Source organism: Malaclemys terrapin, chromosome 10 (assembly GCF_027887155.1).
Source record: "Malaclemys terrapin pileata isolate rMalTer1 chromosome 10, rMalTer1.hap1, whole genome shotgun sequence".
NCBI classification, from domain to species: Eukaryota; Metazoa; Chordata; order Testudines; family Emydidae; genus Malaclemys; species Malaclemys terrapin.
This window is the reverse complement of record NC_071514.1, coordinates 31,304,768-31,327,322: the sequence shown is the minus strand read 5'-3', so window position 1 is coordinate 31,327,322 and position 22,555 is coordinate 31,304,768. Positions and strand designations below refer to the sequence as shown.

At 43.5% G+C, this 22,555-nt stretch overlaps 1 protein-coding gene across 4 annotated transcripts in view; it reads left to right on the top strand.

Annotated features, from left to right (window-relative positions):
* The first annotated feature begins 474 nt into the window (after window positions 1-474).
* OTUD7A (OTU deubiquitinase 7A) overlaps window positions 475-22,555 on the top strand; it is a 275,367-nt gene continuing 253,286 nt past the window's right edge. For 3 of the 4 annotated variants that reach the window (XR_008446571.1, XM_054043157.1, XM_054043159.1), the window contains exon 1: window positions 475-641. The gene's annotated coding sequence lies outside the window, so the exon portion shown is untranslated. Of the gene's footprint in view, window positions 642-21,441; window positions 21,523-22,555 lie in introns of those variants that run through there. The other variant, XM_054043158.1, reaches the window with a different exon arrangement.

Here is a 22,555-nt window from a genome sequence, read left to right as displayed (position 1 = left end):
CCGGAATGACTCCTCAGCCCGGTACCTGGCCCCGGCTCGAGCCCCGCGGTCCGGCCGCTAGCCCGGCTCTCCCCAGCAGCCCGGGCAGCTCCGCACCCCTCTTCCGGGGACGGGGCGAGGCTGGCGCGCCCGGCAGAGACGGCTCCTCGCCCGCAGCGCCCCGGGGGCAGCCTGCCTGGCTCAGCTGGGGCAGGGGAACTAGCGCTGCTCCGGGCAGGAGCCGGGAGCCGCCGGTGTCCTCAGCCGGGCTCGGGCTCCGCTCCCTCCCCCGGCTGCTGCCGGCCCAGCGTGCCACTCAAGCGGCCTGGCACGTCCCGTTGCCCGGGGAGGAGCGCTCCACCCCTCTCCGCTCCGGCTTCTGCAGGGCGAGGAGGGGGCGGGCCGTGCAGCCGGTGACTTCATGGGGAGGAGGCGGTAGCGGCAGGAGGTGGGTCTCTCCCTTTCTCCTTCTGCAGGGCGAGGAGGGGAGAAACAGCTGCTCCCCCAGGCCAGCCGGGGAGGAGGAGGACCACAGTGACTGAAAGCAGCAGCTGGGGGAGAGGGCTCCAGCTGATCTGATTTCCTCCCTCCCACCCCATCCCCCAGTTAGAGGAGAATGGAGCTCGGGTAATCAGGGCTGGCAGGAGGTGCAGCAGGAGCAGGTAAGAGGCTGCTTTCCCCTCCTTCTCCCTGGCGGGTTCTGTGCCTGGCAGGGGCGGATCTGGGGGGAGTGCGGGCAAGTGTCACTGCAGCAGAGGGGATGGGACAGGTGCGCTCGCCGCTTGCTCCTAAATCATCCCCAGCTTGCAGCAGCCCAGGCAGGCGCCGGGACCAGCGGCGATGTCCTTTCTCGGGGCTGTCAGAGCCGTCCATGCCAGAGAAGTTCCAGTTGGGTCTGGGCTGGGGCAGCAATAGGGCCAAGCCGTCTCGTTCATAACCTTGTGTAAATCCTTGCCTGTGAAAATGCAGGCAGTGCCCCCCCTCCCCGCTCGCTCCCTCCCTCCCATTCAATAGTCAGCTCCTGGAAGGGATTCTGCATTGCAGAATCTCCCACCGAATTCATGGCTGTAGTCGCTGCTTTATCTGATGGGAGCCTGCTTCTTGGCTGGGTAGTCCCTTTGTGGGCAGGAAGCCGGCTTGGGCAGGTGATGACCCCTGCTGCTGCTGGACCTTCACAGGCCATTTGTGAGAGAGGCATTCGCCGATAGATGGGTTCCCCCCCCCGCCCCATCCAAAAGACTCACAAAAGGGAAATGGTCAGGCTCAGGATCCATGTGAATAAACATCCACCCGAGTTTACAGTGTGACTTGTAATGCAGTGAGCTATCATGTGCCTATAAAACATAATGCAGTAAGGTACAAACCACCTTATATCATTTAAATGGAAACATCTCCTTATCCCTTCGCTTCCCTTGATGCTTCAGACATCTCTCAGCTTTAAGGCTTGTGGAGACTCATAATCTTCCCCTATGAAATTGTGCCATGCAAGGCTGTGTGTCACTATAACTGAAAATAAAGGGACAAAATGTTGACTTCCCTGCTGTGGTTTTATCAAAATATTATCCCCACCGCTGGTCAATGTTGTGCACACCCTACTCTTCTCCACCAGCTCTGTAAAGGGGGAAGGGAGGGGTGGAAATCTAATCTGTTGTCCCTTGGATACCCCCCCTTTAAATTTGACAACGTCAGTGATGTCATAATTTAACAAACTCTTAGTTCCCCCGCACCCAAACAGTGCAGCAATTTCCAATAGACCCTGCAGGCATAAATTATGTAAATATGAACAAAATCAAACCTTTCCAACTTTTAATTTGACCTTTAGCAGCTGAGGCCCATATGTGAAACTGATGATCAGGGCATGCATTTTGCATAAATTGATTGAAAATACGTTGGATGTAATTGGCTTGGTTCTAACACTAAATCAATCCACAGTGAACCCACCTTAGCCCAAAAGAAACTGAAATGCCTCATGTGAACAGGTTTTTTTTAAAAAAATAAACATAGCACAAAACCAGCTCAAGTAGTTGACATTGAATCTGGAAAAGATTGGTGTGGCATAAATCTAACATTAGTGAAATGCTTTGAGATCTGTGGATAGAAGGTACTCTAGAAGTACAAAGTATTGTTTTATTGTTTATGATCAGTTATTAAAATATAAAATAGCGGGGAGGTTGTGTTGTAACTATTCTCTTTTCATTCCTGAGGTATGAACCTAAATGTTTGGGGGCCCCATTTTCTACTCTCGGTATGAGCTGATTAGATTTTTTTTTTTTAAATATAAGTAAGGGCCAAATTCTGTGCTCAGATGTACATGCACAACTCTCACTGGCATAAGTCAAAATAAAGCTTGCATATCTGAGCACAGAATAAGATCAAAGAGATTATCGCATGGTCTATCATTACTTGTCTCCTTTTCTGGCATGTTTTATTACAGTCACACCTCAGCTTGGTAAGGCCCTAACGTGGGACACAAGATGTGGAACAGCAACCCAAAATTAGGGACACAATGAAAGAGGTAGTGCAGAGAATTTAATGTGATATAGTATTGAAATAACATTTTCTTGAGCTTTACTTTTTCATGGTTCTGCATTTTGATGTAAATAGTTTACAAGAATTTCAATCATCTGTGCAACAGTTTAATTTGTTTATAAAATGATGGCGCTTGAAAGTACCATATGGGCATGCATAAGTGTTAATGATCAGCCATAATAGGTTAATAATCTGTTACATAAACATAGCAAAATCAACCAGTTCTTCACCTAGTCATAATGAGGTATCTATATTTGAAAAAGGTGGTTTGTGTGAGTGTGGATACAGATGCATGCATTTTAGTCCAGCAGTTCAAATTCTGACATGGTTGGTAGTGGCTAAAAGCTGCTATCATTTGGTTGTATGTGTGAAATGAGTAGGGATGGTGGGGGTAAAATTTCAGTTCAGACTGGACCCATGTCCGCAACACCAAAACCACCATCCTAACTGGCACTCTTTAGTACTCATGTTGGCAATCTTAGCAGAGAGGCCAAGGGATTGAATGAGCTGTCAATCAATGGGCCTCCAGGTCAGTTTGAGGAAAGCTAATGGTCATACTCTACTTGTTCAGTGGGTTTACAGATTTCTATCTACAGAGCTGTGTGCATGTAGTATCATACACACTTACTCAAGAAACTTAATACCTGCTGGTAGGATGCATCCACTGTACTAATTGTTGCTGTGCTAAGTATTACTATAAATCAGAACACTTAAGATATGAGATGGCATACCACAACACACAATTTGTGAACCCGTGTTGTCTGTACATAGACAAGGTTTAAAGTATAAGTGATATTTTTAAAATCAACATTTTTCATTTTATCAATTTTATTAAGGCTGTTATGGATTTGATAAAATGCAATATGTTCCTTGCTAAACTGCTTATCTCCGTTCTTCCTAGTGTGCGGTGCTGCATTACATCATTTGCTATTTGGATAGAGTTCTTTGGTGTAATACCTGTGTAGGTGAAAAGATGTGTTAATTTTTTTTGGAGCCTTGACAACTGTTTGTCATTGTATTTTTGTTAGTCTTGATTGTATTTCCCTCTTAGAAACGTGGCTACTTCATGTGTCTATTGTCTCTTTCTGTTTGGATAAAATTAGGTTTTCCCTCTTAATTTCATCAGCTAGAAATAATATTGTAGTGGTGATGTTGTAGTCCTGTATCTTTAGTGATCTCCTGGCAGCCTTAAAAATATTGACTTCTGTAATGCCACCAGGGGGACAACAAAACTCTTATTTTTGGTGAGCCTGCAGTTTATGTATTCATGGAGACAAAGTTGGGGGTGGGAAAGGAGGATTAGAGGGAAAACTTGTAGAACACTTACCACCAGATCACTTAGACTTCAGATTTTACTGACTATGTTTCATGAAATGTTCCTGGGTACAGAAAAATATATTACATGGAAATTAAATCTTATGCTTTTAGTTAAGAAAATAGCAAGCTGTTTAAAATATAAAATCTTGCTGTCAGAAAAGTGAGGCCTGCATGGGGGGAGGGGCTGTTTTTTAGCTGGCATGGTCTTTGTGTTTGAATGAAGTTTAATTTTTCCTTTTAGCATGCACCAGTTTAGCACATAAATGTGTGCAAAGAAATATGTTCCATTGTGTAGAACTAGATGATGCAGACGTTCTGGATGAGATGAATGATGTCACTCTATGACCTCAATGGGACGATGTTGACTTACCTCACCTAAGCATCTGGACCTCTATTTTCAGTAGGGGTGAAATTCAACCAGTTTAAGTAAGGCTTAAATAGTGCATAGACCTTATGCTGAGCCTTGACATAGGGGTGAATTGTACCCTACAGATAGGTGAGCTAAGAAAACAAACTCTGACACAGTGTATTGCTCACAATAATGTCAAACAATAGCAAATAAGATGCCAAAATGGTTTTCTATTCGTTGGATAGTAATATTTGGGCTTTCCTGGCAGAACAATTAGCCTATTTTTTAGAAATAGAAAACATTTGTTGATGAAATAACTGTGATTATTGCACTCCCTCACCTTTACTTGCTGTCCTCCAGACTTCACCAAATGTTAACCAAAAAAGGTCAAAATGGGAAACTTGTTAAATATGCAGGGAGTGGATATGTAAAAGTTTTTGCTAACTTGCTGTTTTCCATTATTTTCATAGCAAAATTGTATTTGATAAGCATTTCTGATGGATTTTAAAATACTTGAAAGAACAAAATGAATTGATGTGTTTCAAGGTTTATTCTGAGTTTCCTTTACCTTCCAGCTCTACTTTCAATGCTTTATTTTGAAGTCAGTACTATGTGTATTAGGTACCTGTCATACCAGTGGCCCTTAGTCCTTTGCTGTAGTATTATTGAGTCATTGATATAATCAGTACTCATCAATTCATTGTTTCTTTTTTTCTTTTTTTTTTTTTTTTGGGATGAGCCATTGATGATCTTCTATGTTTGAAGTAAACAGATGATTAGGCTATATATTTCAAGCACATAAAAGGTTGTTACAAGGAGGAGGGAGAAAAATTGTTGTTCTAAACTGCTGATGATAGGGCAAGAAGCAATGGGCTTAAATTTCAGCAATGGAGGTTTAGGTTGAACAAAAGGAAAATCTTCCTGTCAGAGTGGTTAAAGCACTGGAATAAATTGCCTAGGGAAGTTTTGGAATCTCCATCATTGGAGATTAAGAGCAGGTTAGACAAACGCCTGTCAGGGATGGTCTAGTCCTGCCGTGAGTGCAGGGGTCTGGAGTAGATGACTTCTCGAGGTCTCTTTCAGTCCTATGATTCTATGATTTAACTATTTTTAATATTCTTTTTGTTCTTTAAATACTATATTATTTAGGATTATCTTTATTACCTTGTTAAGTATTTTAAACTTAGGCCTCTGAGTCTGAAAGGTATGTGAGTAATATATATTTGATCATTTTGACTTGCTTATTGTTTCTATATAAAGTTATCCATCAGTGTTTTAAAACCAATGTTGATCTGAACAAAATAATTCACAAATCTTACAACTGAAGACTTTGAATTATTTAAAGTAGTTTGAAAATCTATTTTTCAATACAGTTTACAGAAAATGTTCTGAGTTTTTCTTCACAGGGGAATATTGTCTCTTCACAGTTTTCCCTGACACAGTATTCAGTGCAAATCTCTACATGAATAGTCATTGCTATGAAATTTATAGATTCCAAGCCAGAAGGGACCATTGTAATCCTCTAGTCTGACTGCCTGCGTAACACAGACCACAGAACTGCTCCCAAAATAATTCCTGGAGCATATTCTTTAGCAAAACATTCAATCTTGATTTAAAAATTGTCAGTGATGGAAAATCCACCACAACCCTTGGTAAATTGTTCCAATGATTAACCACTTTCACTGCTAAAATTTTACACCTTATTTCCAGTGTGAATTTATCTAGTTTCAGATTCCAGCAATCGGATCATGTTATACCATTCTCTGCTAGATTGAAGGGCTCTTATTAAATATTTGTTCCCCATGTAGGTACTTATAGACCAGGGGTCGGCAACCTTTCAGAAGCGGTGTGCCGAGTCTTCATTTATTCACTCTGATTTAAGGTTTCGTGTGGCAGTAATACATTTTAACGTTTTTAGATGGTCTCTTTCTATAAGTCTATAATATATAACTAAACTATTGTTGTATGTAAAGTAAATAATGTTTTTAAAAGGTTTAAGAAGCTTCATTTAAAATTAAATTTAAAATGCAGAGCCCCTCGGACCGGTGTCCAGGACCGAGCCAGTGTGAGTGCCACTGAAAGTCAGCTCGCTTGCCGCCTTCGGCACACGTGCCATAGGTTGCCTACCCCTGTTATAGATTGTGATCAAGTCAGCCCTTAGTCGTCTCTTTAAGCTAAATAGATCAAGCTCTTCTTGTGTCTTTCACTATAAGGCACATTTTCTAATCCTTTAATCGTTCTCATAGCTCATCTTTGAGCCCTCTCCTGTTTATTAACATCCATTCTGAATTATAGACACCAGAACTAGATGCAGTATCCCGTTGGGCCTAGGAGCACTGTAACTGATTGCAGTGGGATAAGCAATGGGTCACCTGGCACTTGCTTACTTTGAAATTAGATTTGTTTTTTAACCCATCAATATTTTCTGTGTTTTCGATCAAGTGTCTAAACTTTGTTATAACACTTTAAAGCTTAGCTTCAGCCTTTAACCTTTGGTATAGTGTAATAAATTGAGACAGAACAATTCATCTAGAACCACTATTGATTAAAATTATGCATTTTGTCAATTTAACTTGATTTTTGGAATTGGATATTTCTAAATACAATGTATTTGGCCCCAGACCTTTTGGATTCAGTCGTCTGCTTAGTAAATTTGTCTATATACATGCATCTTTCTTAGTTTTTATTGCTTTACATACAGTGATGCTACTTCCTCTTTCTTAGTTTAAATCAATGACATTTGCATTTCAGTTTCAATAGGTTTCCTAAAATCATTAATTATTGATGTTTTACTTTGTCCATAAAGAAACTGGCAAGGAGTGTGGTTGGAAGTGTTTGTAATATAACACTGGCTGCTTTAGCTAGAAAATGCAAGAACTTGCTTGATGAAAGTATTTTTAAATACTGCCGTATCGAGAATGTTAATCTTTATTTTCAGAATGGGCAAAGCTACTAATAATTTTGAATGTATCCATGTGGAATCAGAATATTTCACGTTGCCTGTCTGAAATTTCATCAGTAAGAATATTTGGAGTTGTGCTGTCTTTGATCCATGGGCATAATTTCTATATTTTAAATATGACATTTAACTACCATTCTGTCTGTATAGAGGATGGACTACAACTACCACTTTTTAGTTTAAATTAAGGTAGCCATTTTTTTGCATCCATCTTTGTATTTTGCAGTTTCCCAGCATTGCACTGTGCTCTTCCTTTCCTATTTGTGATATAGCTTGATTTTTAATAAGGTTTTTGACAAAGTCCCACATGATATTTTCATATACAAAGTAGGGAAATGTGGTCTAGATGGAATTACTATAAGATGGGTACACAACTGATTGAAAGATCATACTTAAACACTACTTATCAATGGTTCATTGTCAAATTGGCAGGGTGTATGTAGTGGGTTCCTGCAGGGGTCAGTCCTGGGTCTGGTACTAATCAATATTTTCATTAATGACTTGAATAATGGAGTGGAGATTATGCTTATAAAATCTGCAGATAACACCAAGCTGGGAAGAGTTGCAAGCAGTTTGGAGGACATGATTAGAATTCAAAACGACCTTTATAAATTAGAGAGTTGGTCTGAAATCAACAAGATTACATTCAATAAAGAAAAGTACAAAGTACTTCAGTTAGCAAGGAAAAATCAAGTGCACAACTACAAAATGGGGAATAACCGGTTAGGTGCTAATACTGCTGAAATGGATCTGGGGGTTGTAGTGGCTCACAAATTGAATATGATGCAGTTGCAAATAAAGCTAAGATCATTCTGGTGTATTACTAGGAATATCACATACAAGACATGGGAGGTAATTGTCCTGCTCTACTCAGCACTGATGAGGCCTCAGCTGGAGTACCGAGTCCAGTTCTGGGTGCCACACTTTAGGAAGGATGTAGATAAACTGGAGAGAGTCCAGTTGGGGAGAGGAACAAAAATGATGAAATGTTTAGAAAACCCGATCTATGAGAGAAGGTTTTAAAAAAACAAAAAACAAACAAAAAACTAGACACGTTCAATTTAGAGGAAGAAAGACTGAGTAGTAGTCTGATAAGTCTTCAAATATGTTCAGGGTTGTTACCAAGAGGGGGATCAATTGTACTCCATGTTCACTGAAGTTAGAAGGAGGTAATCAGCTTAATCTGCAGTAAGGGAGATTTAGGCTAGATACTAGGAAACACTTTCAAACTATAAGGACAATTAAGTATGTGAATAAGTTACTAAGGAAGGTGGTGGAATCCCCATCATTGGAGATTGGACAAATACCTGTCAGGGTGTTCTAGGTTTATTTGGTCCTGCCTCAGCACCAGGGGGCAGGGCTTGTTGACCTCTCAGGGATCCTTCCAGTCCTGTTTCTGTAATTCTCTTAGGATCATCAGGGCTGGCTCCAGGGTTTTTGCCGCCCCAAGCAGCCACCTCCCCCCGCGCAAAACAAAAAACAAACAAACAAAAAAGCCGCGATCGCGATCTGCGGCACTTCGGCAGGAGGTCCTTTGCTCCGAGCTGGAGTGAGAGACCCACTGCCGAATTGCCGCCGAAGAGCCGGATGTGCCGCCCTTCTCTGGTGGGCCGCCCCAAACACCTGCTTGGTAAGCTGGTGCCTGGAGCCGGCCCTGAGGATCATAGAGCATATAGGAAAGCTCCAGTAGTATTTTACTGAGTAATCAGATATATTGACTAATCAAGGAGGGGCCAGAACCTTTGCCATGAGTGAGCAGACAGCAAAATAATGTTGAATCTGTTTTGTTACACTGATTGTATTCCCACTGTTAATACTGGTGTCTGGAATTAATGTAAAGGACTCTAGGAGAATTTGTTTTATTCTGTTTTAATATGTGCCTGGAATACTTTTTTTTCTAATTGTGATGACTGACAGTTTTGAACATCCCTGAAAACAGACCAGAGGTCACTAAAGGCACAACAAACAAACAAACAAAACCCCACCACTATGTCGTCAGAGATGAAAATAATTCTGAGCCTAGTCCCCCTGCAGCACTGATTGAGGATCCAAGCTCTCTCACATACTTGCAACTTATGCGAAGTGATCCAGTGTTGCATGTGTCTTTGTTTAAAACTCCAGGGTCCTGGAGACAGGTGACTTCATGAGAATCTCAGCTTTCATTAAGAAAAGTGTCTAGCTCACATGGTTGCAGAGAGATCTTGAAAACAAATACTAAGGCTCAGAAACCAAAAGGCAAATAGAAAAGACCCAGCATTTATTAATTTTCAAAATCATATGATATTTTAAACTAACCTTGTGATCTTCTGAGTCCCAGCTCATAATTTTTGAACACTTTTAGGATTGCAAATACCAGTGGCCTGTGCTAAAGTTGCGACCATCCAGAATCTAAGACAGCAGATAGCTGCAGGATGCAGCTGAATCTATAATATCAGCCTAAATCAGATTCCCTCCTATTTGGCCTCCTCTTTCATGGGCCACAGAATACATTACTCTTGTTAGTCTGTATAGAAAGAGCACTCCCTTACCAAACTCTTGTCCTTCTGCACCTGTGGAGAAAGGGAATGTGTGATCTTAATTAACTTTCTCTGATTTGAACTTTAAATACTCTCTCCCAACTGAATATCAGTATGCAGTGGTCTTCGTCTACATTTTATTGATGAAAACTGCATCTCTTCTTTACATCTTTCATTTACCTACCCAGACACAAAAAAGGGATTCCTTAAAAAGAGGGGGGGGGGGTCATCTGATGATTTTGTTTTTTGCTTACAGTTCAGTACATTAAAGACTCTTTCTTGAGTTGAGGCAGCAGCATGGAGAAATACATTTCAGAGCCATTTCCTTGTAGACAACTGTTTATTCCTTGTTCTAAAAGAGCACTTGGGATGGTAGATCCTTTTGAAGCTGTGCATTTCTTCACAATAGAAAGTTTTGTAGTCGCAAGATTGTTTTATTTAAATATAACCGAGGTCCTGACATAACGTTTGGAAGTTACATGTACCAGTTCATGGTCAAAATTCTTCTGCATGTTAGTGCTGTGGTAAAGTTTCTAATTTCTGTTCATCACTAAATGGCTGGGGTCAGAGCATCAAGTGTGTTTGGAAATAATTGCTTGCAGTTTTACCGTCTTCTTCCTCCAGAAGGCTCTCAAAGTGCTTTGCTGATTTCTTTCTCTCTCATTTGAATAGAACATACAGTAATGCTTACATCACCCAGCTCAGGGTTGGAAAGCTGAGGGTGCCTAGCAATGGCAACACTATTTAACATTTTAGGGCAGGAAGTGCAGAGTAACGTATCCAATAGAAATGACAGAAGAATTTTAGTAGGCAGAATGAACAGCCCAAAGGGAAATTTAACCAGGACAGTTGGATTAATAAGATCCCTATTTGTGAAGAGACTGAGGAGGAAACAAAAGAGGTCCAAGAATCTTTCTTTATGCTTCCTTTAACTTTGGTGTTGTGCTAGGAAAACGAATATTATCAGAGTTAACTCTGCCAGATGCGGTGGAGCATTTGGTTAGCTGAATGTCTTTTTAGTGGCATCAAGGGATGCTGATATGCGATCCATCTGTTGAAATTTTCAGCTAGTAAATCCAGTCGGAGGTTGTAATTTGTCTTGGGTAAAGGTGGGTTAAGGGCTAACTAGCTGGGTCTAATGGTAGATGATTCCGTGCTCTGAATTCCGAGAAATAGGATTCAGCTGTTTCATTTCATGGCATAAGTAGGCTGTGAGGGGTAACTAAATATTAGCACCTAATGAAAGAGACTGGTGGAAACCGGAGCTGGTCAGGAAGGTGTGTGTGTGTGTGTGTGTGTGTGTGTGTGTAAATTGTACTTTTTTATGATGGAATTTTAAATTTTTGAAAACTATTCTGTGCAGCTCTAGTAGGAACATCTCCTCCTAGCATAGGAATCCTTGTTATGGAAATGTTTGTTCCTAATTATAACTCTTATTTTTCCTGTATTTTGCTAATATTAAAGTGATCTTATTCTTTTGCTCATTATTTTAGGATGTCTGGTTCCTTTCTTTATTCCTGTAAATATTACCCCCCACCCCACACACACATACACAGTTTTGTTAGTTGTAAATAAATATTAACCTTTGTTCTTCCCTTCTTTGGACTGTTGTCTACAATCTCTAAAGCAATTATTAGGGGAGTGGAGTGTGTGGGAACAGATTAATTTTAAAATACCTACATGGGAAAGCTTTCTGTTAGTAGAAAAAGGCATAACAGGAGCCAATGGCTGGAAGCAGAAGCTAGACACATTCAGACTAGAAATGGTGCAAACTTTTAACTATGAAGGTAACCAACCATTGGAACAACTTATGAGGGGTGTGGTGGATTCACCATCACTTGCAGTCTTTAAGTCATGACAGGATACCTTTCAAAAAGAGTTTATAGCTCACCTAGAAGCTATAGGTTTGATGCAGAAATCATTGGATGTGGTCAGGATAGATGATCAGAATGATTCTTTCTGGCCTTCGTAATCTGACTGGAAAACTCTAACTTGATCTCCTCTAGAACACCCAATTTAAATCTCTTGGAAGTCAGGGAGATAACCCTGGGCCTGTTATCTAAGGTGACAGCAATTTAGTTCAGTTTAAACCCGCTAAAATGTCCATCAAATTTCATTTTTGTAGTCCGCTAAGCATGGAGGTCATAACAAGCAGCATATACAAGAACATAACACATTATTTGTATTCTAGTAGCACCTGTTGGTCCCAACTGAAATCAGGGACCCCAGGTGCTGTGCAGACATATAGTGAAAGACAGTCCCTGCCCTGAAGAGTGTGGAGTCTAAATGAACAAGACAGTGAGAGGGGACACAAGTCAAGCGACTTAATCAAAGTCCACATCAGGTTAGCGGCCCACCCAGGCATAGAACCCAAGTCTTCTGAGTCCCAGTCCAGGGCCCTACTGATTAGATCATGCTGCTCTCACCTAATCTGATATGGAACTTCCCATGTTTCACTTATCCCTCTGAAGTTTTTTTTGGTGAAGGACTCCAGGAAGCAAGAACACTGTGGCTTGACAGAGTGGGGACAGAATAAACTGAAGAATTAGGCTGTTCTTTTGACAGACATTAATGCCCCAAATCCATTCTGCTGTGGTAAATCCATTATCTGGTAGTGCTTATCCATCTGCATCACTGTGAAGAGAAGAAAAATCACTGGTAGCATCATAGACCTTAACTGTCTTGTTCATGCAGCTTGTTCAACTACAATACTTCATTGTTCTTTCCTTCACGAGGGAGGCCATCCTGGAAAGAATGCACTTAAAGAAGGCTGCAATTCTTCCCAGTTAATAAAGTTCACATTTCCTCCATTCTGTATTGTGCAAAATTTTTCTAGCACTGAGGCAGATGAGAGTAATACAGAGAAAAGGCATATGGAAGTGTCATAATGACTAAAGGTGACAACAGCTATCCTGTTTTGTAATAAGGGCTGTTATTATCTATTATGTTCTGGCCAGGACACATCACAGGTTTCCATTACCTCCTGTTTAACAGGCAATCTCCATTCCCTTAAATCCCTCCATGAACACACTGGCAAGTTCTGTACAGGTGGCCTATTGTGAAAGAAATTCACAAACACTGGCATGTACCTGGCATGGTTCACCCTCCTCCCTGACACTTGCCTCTTCGGCGGTGTGAGGAAGACCCTGGTGCACATCTACCTTGAGTGTGCTAGGTTGCAGCCCCTTTTCCGGCTCCTCTAAACCTTCTCCTCAACTTTGGGCTGCACTTCTCCCAACACCTCCTGCTCTATGCACATCTCATCAGTGGCCCCATGAAGTTGTGAGACCTCCTCCTGGCACTGGCCGAGGTGGCTGTCCACCATGCCAGAAGGAGGATTTGGATGGGGAGATGCTCTCTGACTGGGGGGCCTATTTCTGCTCCTCCCTGAAGTTACGTCTCTGGGCAGAGTTCCTCTGGGCCACATCCACTGGCTCCCTGGATGCTTATGAGGCGTAGTGGGCACTGTCTGGGGTTCTCTGCTCAGTGTCCCCCTCTGGCTTCCTGCTTTTGACCCTGTGACCCTCACTCCTGTTCCTGTTTTTTCATTTGTTGTCCCCCAAATTTACTTGAGCCCTGGGTTCAGTGGCTCCTCCTCCTTAGGCCAGGGGAGGGGCCCTTAGAAGCCTTCCCATTCCCCCCAGAAACTCTATAGGTGCAATGACTCAGGTATGGTGCAGCCTATCCCTTGAGCATGGCCTGAGTCAGGCCTGGTCTACACTATGAGTTTAGGTTGAATTTGGCAGCGTTAATTCGAATTAAGCCTGGACACGTTCACACGACGAAGCCCTTTTTTTCGACTTAAAGGGCCCTTTAAACCAGTTTCTTTACTCCACCTCCAACGAGGGGATTAGCGCTTAAAATCGGCCTTTGCGCGTTGGAATTGGGGTAGTGTGGACGGAATTCGACGTTATTGGCCTCCGGGAGCTATCCCACAGTGCTTCATTGTGACCACTCTGGACAGCACTCTCAACTCAGATGCACTGACCAGGTAGACAGGAAATGCCCCGCGAACTTTTGAATTTCATTTCCTGTTTGCCCAGCGAGGAGAGCACAGGTGACCACGCAGAGCTCATCAGCACAGGTAACCATGATGGAGTCCCAGGATCGCAAAAGAGCTCCAGCATGGACCGAACGGGAGGTACGGGATCTACTTGCCATATGGGGAGATGAATCAGTGCTAGCTGAACTCCATAGCAGTAAACGAAATGGCAAAATATTAGAAAAGGTCTCAAAGGCCATGAAGGACAGAGGCCATAACAGGGATGCACAGCTGTGCCGCGTGAAAATTAAGGAGCTAAGGCAAGCCTACCATAAAGCCAGAGAGGCAAACAGAAGGTCCGGGGCAGAGCCGCAAACATGCCGCTTCTACGCGGAGCTGCATGCAATCCTAGGGGGTGCAGCCACCACTACCCCAACTGTGTGCTATGACTCAGTCAATGGAGAAACACGCGGGTTCGGGGTACGAGGAAGATGAGGATGAAGATAATGTAGATAGCTCACAGCAGCAAGGTAGCGGAGAAACCGGTTTCCCCAACAGCCAGGATATGTTTATCACCCTGGACCTGGAACTAGTAAGCCCCGAACTCACCCAAGGCGTGCTCCCAGACCCTGAGGGCACACAGGGGACCTCTGGTGAGTGTACCTTTGTAAATATTACACATGGTATAAAAGCAAGCATGTTTAATGATTAATGATTAATTTGCCCTGGCAATCGCGCCCAGTACAGCTACTGGAAAAGTCTGTTAACGTGTATGGGGATGGAACGGAAATCCTCCAGGGACCTCTCCAGAGAGCTCTCCTTCATGTACTCCCAAAGCCTTTGCAAAAGATTTCTGGGGAGGGCTGCCTTATCCCGTCCACCATGGTAGGACACTTTACCACACCAGGCCAGTAGCACGTAGTCTGGAATCATTGCATAACAAAGCATGGCAGCGTATGGTCCCGGTGTTTGCTGGCATGCAGACAACATCCATTCCTTATCTCTCTTTGTTATCCTCAGGAGAGTGATATCATTCACGGCCACCTGGTTGAAATGGGGTGATTTTATTAAGGGGACATTCAGAGGTGCCCGTTCCTGCTCTGCTGAACAGAAATGTTCCCTGCTGTTAGCCACGCGGTAGGGAGGAGGGGTGAAGTGATCATCCCAGAGAATTGGGTGTGGTGGCAGGGGGGTAGTTGGGTTTGTGCTGCATGTTAACCCGGAAACCGCAGCCCTCCTTTTACATTGCAAACCCATTTTAAATGGCCAACCCAAGGGGTGCTTGGTATGGGAAATGAGGGCACTACTGTTTGAAACCATTCCCACATGTTAAGAAGGTTAAAAAAGCCAAAAGACTGTGGCTTACCATGGCTGCCTGCAAGCCAAAATCTGTTGCCTGGCACTGCGTGAGTGATCTCTCACACCAAACCAGCAGTTCCTCAATATAAGAGGAAAAATGTGACCTTGTAACGAAAGCACATGTGCTGTGTAATGTGAACAGCAAAATTTAACGTGAAAGAATGTACCCATTGTTCTCTAAAATGTGTCTTTTTGAACCACCTCTCCTTTCTCCTCCACCAGCTGCAAATGTTTCTCCTTCACAGAGGCTAGCGAAGATTAGAAGGAGAAAATGGTGGACTCGGGGTGATATGTTCTCGGAGCTCCAGATGTCCTCCCACGCTGTCAGAGCACAGCAGAATGCGTGGAGGCAGTCAATGTCAGACTACAGAAAAGCACAATATGAACGAGAGGAGAGGTGGCGGGCTGAATCGCGGGCTGAAGAGAGCAAGTGGCAGGCTGAAGAGGATAGGTGGCGTCAGCTTGCAGACAGAAGGCAAGAGTCGATGCTCGGGCTGCTGGAGCATCAAACTGATATGCTCCAGCATATGGCTGAGCTGCAGGAAAGGCAGCAGGAGCAGAGACCGCCGCTACAGTCCCTGTGTAACCAACAGCCCTCCTCCTGTGTACGGCTTCATGAGCCCTGGCATTAAGGGGTAGGCTGGGTCCCCAAGGATCACGATAGGCATTTCAACATCCCCAACGGTTACTTTCTGGTCCGGGAAGAAAGTCCCTTCCTCCAGCTTTCGAAACGGAGCAGAGTGCCTGAAGACGCGAGCATCATGTACCTTTCCCAGCCATCCCAAGTTGATGTTGGTGAAACGTCCCTTGTGATCCACCAGGGCTTGCAGCAGCATTGAAAAGTACCCCTTGCGGTTTATGTACTCGGTGGCTTGGTGCTCCGGTGCCAAGATAGGGATATGGGTTCCGTCTATGGCCCCACCACAGTTTGGGAATCCCATTGCAGCAAAGCCATCCACTATGGCCTGCACGTTTCCCAGAGTCACTACCCTTGATATCACCAGGTCTTTGATTGCCCTGGCAACTTGGATCACAGCAGCCCCCACAGTAGATTTGCCCACTCCAAATTGATTCCCGACTGATCGGTAGCTGTCTGGCGTTGCAAGCTTCCACAGGGCTATCACCACTCGCTTCTCAACTGTGAGGGCTGCTCTCATCCTGGTATTCTGGTGCTTCAGGGCAGGGGAAAGCAAGTCACAAAGTTCCATGAAAGTGCCCTCACACATGCGAAAGTTTCGCAGCCACTGGGAATCGCCCCACACCTGCAACATGATGCAGTCCCACCAGTCTGTGCTTGTTTCCCGGGCCCAGAATCGGCGTTCCACGGCATGAACCTGCCCCAGTAACACCATGATTTGCAAATTGCTGGGGCCCGTACCTTGTGTGAGGGCTGTGTCCATGTCAATTTCCTCATCACTCTCGTTGCCGTGCTGCAATCGCCTCATCAGCTGGACCTGGTTTTGCTTTGGCATGTCCTGGCTCTGCATATACTCCAGGACAATGTGCGTGGTGTTCATAGTGCTCATAATTGCCGCGGTGATCTGAGCGGGCTCCATGATCCCAGTGCTATGGCGTCTGGTCTGAAAAAAGGCGCAAAACTATTGTCTGACGGAGGGATGGAGGGAGGCGTGGGTGACGACATGGCGTACAGGTACAGGGAATTAAAATCAACAAAGGTGGCTGTGCATCAGGGAGAAAAACAAACTGTCACACAGAATGGCCCCCCAAAGATTGAACTCAAAACTCTGGATTTAGCGGGCCGTTGATGTCACGGCGGGAGGGGGAAGCAAATGAATACAGAATAAATCTATTTTTTATATCTTAAGCTGGCAGCAGATGGTGCAGCATGACTGATAGCCCTCGGCATCTTCTGGGTTCTTGGCAGAAAATACTGGGCGCTTGGCAGAAAATAGTGTATTACGACTGATAGCTGCCATCATCATTGGGAAGGCAGCAGAATATGACTGGGGGACATACGGAGTTTCAGCCATCATCTGATTGAACCAGTCGTAATACACCATCTGCTGCCAAAAGGCAAGGGGCTGCTGCTGTGTAGCAATGCAGCCCCACGTCTGCCAGCACCCAGATCACCAATGAAGCCTACCAGTCATACTCAACCGTCTACTGCCAAAAGCCAATTAGCTGCTGCTGTGTAGCAATGCAGTACCACGTCTGCCGGCACCCAGATGACATATGGTGACGGTGAGCTGAGCTGAGCGGGCTCCATGCTTGGCGTGGTATGTTGTCTGCACAGGTAACCCAGGTAAAAAGGCGTGAATCGATTGTCTGCCATTGCTCTGATGGAGGGGGAGGGGCCTGACGACATGTACCCAGAACCCCCCGCGACACTGTTTTGCATCATCAGGCATTGGGATCTCAACCCAGAATTCCAATGGGCGGCGGAGACTGCGGGAACTGTGGGATAGCTACCCATAGTGCAACGCTCTGGAAATCGACGCTAGCCTCAGTACAGTGGACGCGGTCCGCCGACTTAATGCACTTAGAGCATTTTATGTGGGGACACACACAGTAGACTGTATAAAACCGATTTCTATAAAACCAGCTTCTATAAATTCAACCTAATTTCGTAGTGTAGACATACCCTCAGAGGACACCCAGCCACAGGTATTTCACTGAGCTCCCTCCTCCCCCCCCCCCAAGCTTCAAGTTAGTTTGTGCAATAGCACTACTCAGCCAGGAACCCTCCTGCCACCTTGCGCTGTCACAGATTCCTAAGACTTTCAGCCTGCTCTTGATATGATTTCTGTTCCTGCCTCCAGCCTTGCCTCAACCTTGTTCCAGCCTGCTTCAGCCTTGTCTGTGCCCTACCCTGACCTTACTCCAGCTCTGTTCCTGACTCAGTCCAGCTCTGCAGCTGCTTCCTCATTCCCCACCCGCCCAACCCTGGTGCTAATTCCAACCTGGCTTCGACCTTTAGCCTGACTATGACTACAATCCTGAGTTGGCTTGTCCAAAGACTGACTCCAGTTCTGACCCAGTCTGCCCCAGATCTCTGTTACAGATCTCCCCTCAGCCCTGTGTCTGGCTTCGACCACCACTCCAACCACCAGGCCTGGCCACCTAGAACCCATAGCCTGACGCCTATTTTCACTCCTTCATCCACCAGAGGGAGAACCTTTCCAGCTAGGGAAGAAGGATGGGGCTGATAGGATGATAGGGGTTGCACGTGGAATCCTAGAACTTGCAGCTGGGAGACCCAATAGAATGCCTTTGCATTGGGGCCCAGATTTGCTTGAATCTGGCCTTGTTTGTGACTAAGCGTGGGTCACAAACTCTTCATTGCTTATTATTCAGGAGGATCTTCTTTCAAGCAAGCTGTCTTTGTGCATTCAGCAGGCCCTTGTTCACTGGCACTCACTGAAATGAGCATATGACCTTTGTGTGGTCATAGTTTTGGCAGCCCAGCAGATAAGCAAAGAGTACTCATACCAGAAACCCTGCAGAATGTGCATCCATTTTAAATGTCCCCAGCTTGACTCCTCTCCACCAGTGTTCAAAGCAGTTGATGCGGCAGAGTTATGCTATTCCTGACACCAAACATCATGCCACTGCAGTTTAGACCTCAATTAACTTGAAAACATAAATCATTATCTTCTACACCCAGAAGAGATTCATTTTCATGCCTAAACAGCTCAAAGTCATGTGGTGGTTTGAAGCTGGTTATAACATTTCTTTTTAATCTAGTTGATCAAGTCTCTGTGCCCTTTGTGAGATAAAGATTTTAAAAATATCCACTGTAATTTTTCTTTCTTTCATTCTCTTTCCAGTTCACCATAACACAAAGTTGATTTAAATCAAGAGTGGGGAAAGTATTTCCTCCTTGAGGGAGCGGAAAATAGCAAGCCATTCAGCCCTGAGATTGATTGATTGATTATTTATTTATTTTGTCTCTTGATATATATAGATAAAGATGGATAATTTAATATTTTAAAATATTTTTTTCCATTCAAGAGAACCCACATCTTTTCCTAACATGAAAGTGAATTTTTGTGTGACATATTTGTCGATAAGTGAATGTTTGCAAGCCTTAAAGAAACCTATGTTATACCTATACTCAAATTTCGTGTTTTATTTTCCTGCAAAAGATGCCTTATTTTTGCGAGAAGCTACACTGGCTGTAGCTAGGGCTGCTTCACATCTAAATGTTGTTCTTCTTGCTATGTGCAACTCTGGATACAAAGGGAATAGTGACTATTTATGTCTCAACTTTTTTATAAGTAGTAGTAACATATGAACTGATGCTTCATAGAAAGGATTCCTGTTTGTTTCTTTGTTCCTAACAAAATCTAAGATTAACAATTTAGTGTGGCTCAACCAAGGAAGACAGGACTCTGTCACCATTAACTTACACAAGTACGTCCTCACTGCTCCTTGGGAGATATTCTGCCAAGGGGCTGGGGAGCAATTAAGGTGGATGTAGGCAGCATCTTTGGCACTGGGTGACTGGTAAATCTCAAGGACTACGCTGTCCAGTCTATGGGGTGGAAGCTACCTTCCCTCCCCACTGAAATGACTATGAGGAAATGTCTGGAGCATAGATTTATGTCATTCATTGACCCTTATGTGGGATGTGCTCATATAGGGGATGATTTGGCCCATAAACAGCACTTTTCTTGAGAGTAGGGTTGTAGGCTTTGAAACAAAAATTGTAAAGCAGTGAATGGCAGATCAATGGGCCTGGTTCACTCTTCTCATACTCCATGCTTGGGAAGGGCAAAAAGTTTGCCTTTTGAAAACAGCAGATTTAATCGTGCCAGATTTTTTTTTAACACTTCCTATAAGAGAGATCTCTTAAAAAGGCTCCTCTTCTCCTCATTTCAAATGATGCAAGCTGAACATTGGGTGATACTATCAATAAAAAATACTTGGCATGTTTTTCTGGAACAAAATATACAAACTGTAGCTCCATATATATGTGTTTGCTCAGTGCTGTTGCATTCTTTCTTGGTGATGGTATGGAAAAGCACTTTTGTTTAAAGGAGGAAACAAATGACTAGGTTTTCCCAAACAAATGACTAGCCCTCTTCCTTTTGTAGGACTAGGGTATGTCATAGCTCTAAGAGGAGATTATTTATAGTTGATCTACCTGATGCAATGAAATCCTGAACACTAGAAGAGCAGTGCTTCAGCGAGCAAAACTCTAATTATGGGAACTTATGTTTATCTTCTGTTTTTACTGTTACATTTTACTCAGGGTAATGGGTGAGTTGACAGTACTCATAATTTTATTGTTTGAAATAATAAGCACTGTATGTGACCTCCTTTCTTTTTCTTTTAGCATAATAGTATGAATAGGGTTTGTTCTTGCTGTGAAGATAAATGAGTTGAACCAAAGCTTATCTGCAATGTTTATTACATTTTTCAAAAACCCTTTTGATGCACAAAAATCCTTAGCCCCTAAGAACAGTTTCCCAGAGAACTTGCTCTATGTTTTTGTTTTTAAAAGACTGTTTGTAAACAGTCCCATTGGCTACTTCGTAAAATTATTGAGGCACAGTTCTGCTAGTGAGATGCAATGGTTCTATCTCTGTTGGTCCTGCACTTCCCATGTCTGTGCAGTTGGAATGCAATGATATTATGTACATTTGGATTTACCAGCTCTCCTTTCTTTCTTCAAGCCTTGCACTGTTAAATTAGGTCACTGCATATATTGCATGTTAAATAAGGAGAGAGGCTTTGTGGTAATATAGAAGAAGTTAGTGTCAGTTCTTCAAACCTGCAAATATTACTGGAAATGTATCTTATTAAAGTATACCTCACACATGCATCTTGTATGTTCACTTTTCTCCATACTACTAGTCACACAGGAACACGCTAATCAGTTCTTTGTTCTGCATGGGTCTATTCTCCTGAAAATTGTGGCATTTGGAATCAACAGAACCAATGAGCCAAATTCTCTTCTCAGTTACACCCATGCAGTCTTACAGATGTCAATGAGTTTTCATGAGTGTAACTGAGGAAAGAATTTGGCCCCAAATACTCAATGACCTGATATAGTGAACATCTATGGTTAGTGGCAATTGTCCATTTTCTAATCAAACATTTACAAACTTACTCTAAAATGAAAATACATTTCTTTTTCTAAAGAGATCTGAGTTAAAACAAATCTGTTTATTGAGATGAGATTCAACTACAGACAGACTTGGAGTAAGAAATTCAAAAAGCCCCTGAGTCCCATTTTGAAAAGCAGAAAATCTTGGCTCTTGTTGAAGGAGAGTGAGCTGACAGCAGATCCAAACCCATCTCTGGCTTTCTATACTGTATAGCATCAGTGTCCCAACCTAAACATGTTCACCTAAGACCAGGACGGTAGGTGCGAGGTGGTTCTTAAACTGTAGCACTGAGGTATTTCCAACTTTTTTACATCTCTGTTAGGAATTCCTGGGGACCCAGCTGAATTGATGGAGGAATGATGTGCTGATGCCTATTTTCTGAGATGATGATGATGATATATAACTTTTTATATACTACTTCTTTTCATCAGCACACCTTGAAGCACTTTACCAAGAAGGTCAGTATTGCTATCTCCCTCTTACAGATAGGGAAACTATGGCACGGGGAGATCAAGTAACTTGTGCAAGGTCACCCTGCTGGTCAGTGGCAGAGCAAGGAATAGACCCAGGTCTCCTGAGTCCCAGTCCAGTACTCTAAACACTAAGCTACACTGGCTGTAGCTAGGGCTGCTTCACATAATACAGCCAAACCTGCAGCCGCAGGGCTTCCCACCAAGTAGGAATGATAGCTAGTGAGATATTTACCACTCAATGCCAGTGCCACCTGGTGTGGTGTGGCAAACAAGCCGATTCATGAGACCTTTGTGGAAATTTCTTGAAATCCTTGAGGGGAAAAATACATACTTTAGTTCTTGACATATTAGTCGAGGACATATATTGGTTCTGCTTTATGAAACTTCAGCCTTCCCCCCAGCTGGTATGGCAGAGCTGTCTGAGGTAAGATGGAGTGAAGATAGTTATACGTTGACTTTTGGGCCTTGTGTATGGATGATAAACTTGCAGCAGGTCCGGAGTTGTTCGAACTGGCCCTGAAAAGATTATTCCAGACTCCCAAATCAAACAGGATAAGTATCCTTTTCTCTCTTCTGTTCCCCCTCCTTGTTGCTTTGACTATTGATTTAAATTTTCCATCTGCTGTAGGTAGAGCCCTATAAAAATGTGTCACAGACCGTGAAATCTGATCTCCTCAATGAAATCTGGCCTTTTATATATTTTTACCCTATATTATACTATAAGGTAAAAGTATACAAAAGTACAGTACATAGTGTTGCTCAAACTGGGGTCCTGACCCAAAAGGGACTGCAAGGCTATTGTAGGGGTCGCGATATTGCCACCTTTACTTCTGCACTGCCTTCAGAGCTGGATGGCCGCAGAGCAGAGATTGCTGGCCCTTGGCCAGGTGCCTATCTCTGAAGGCAGCACTGCAGAAGTAAGGATGGCATGGTATTGTGTATCGCTGCCCTTACTTTTGCGCTGCTGTTGGTGGCAGGAGTGCCTTCAGAGCGGGGTCTCCAGACAGCTGCTTTCTGG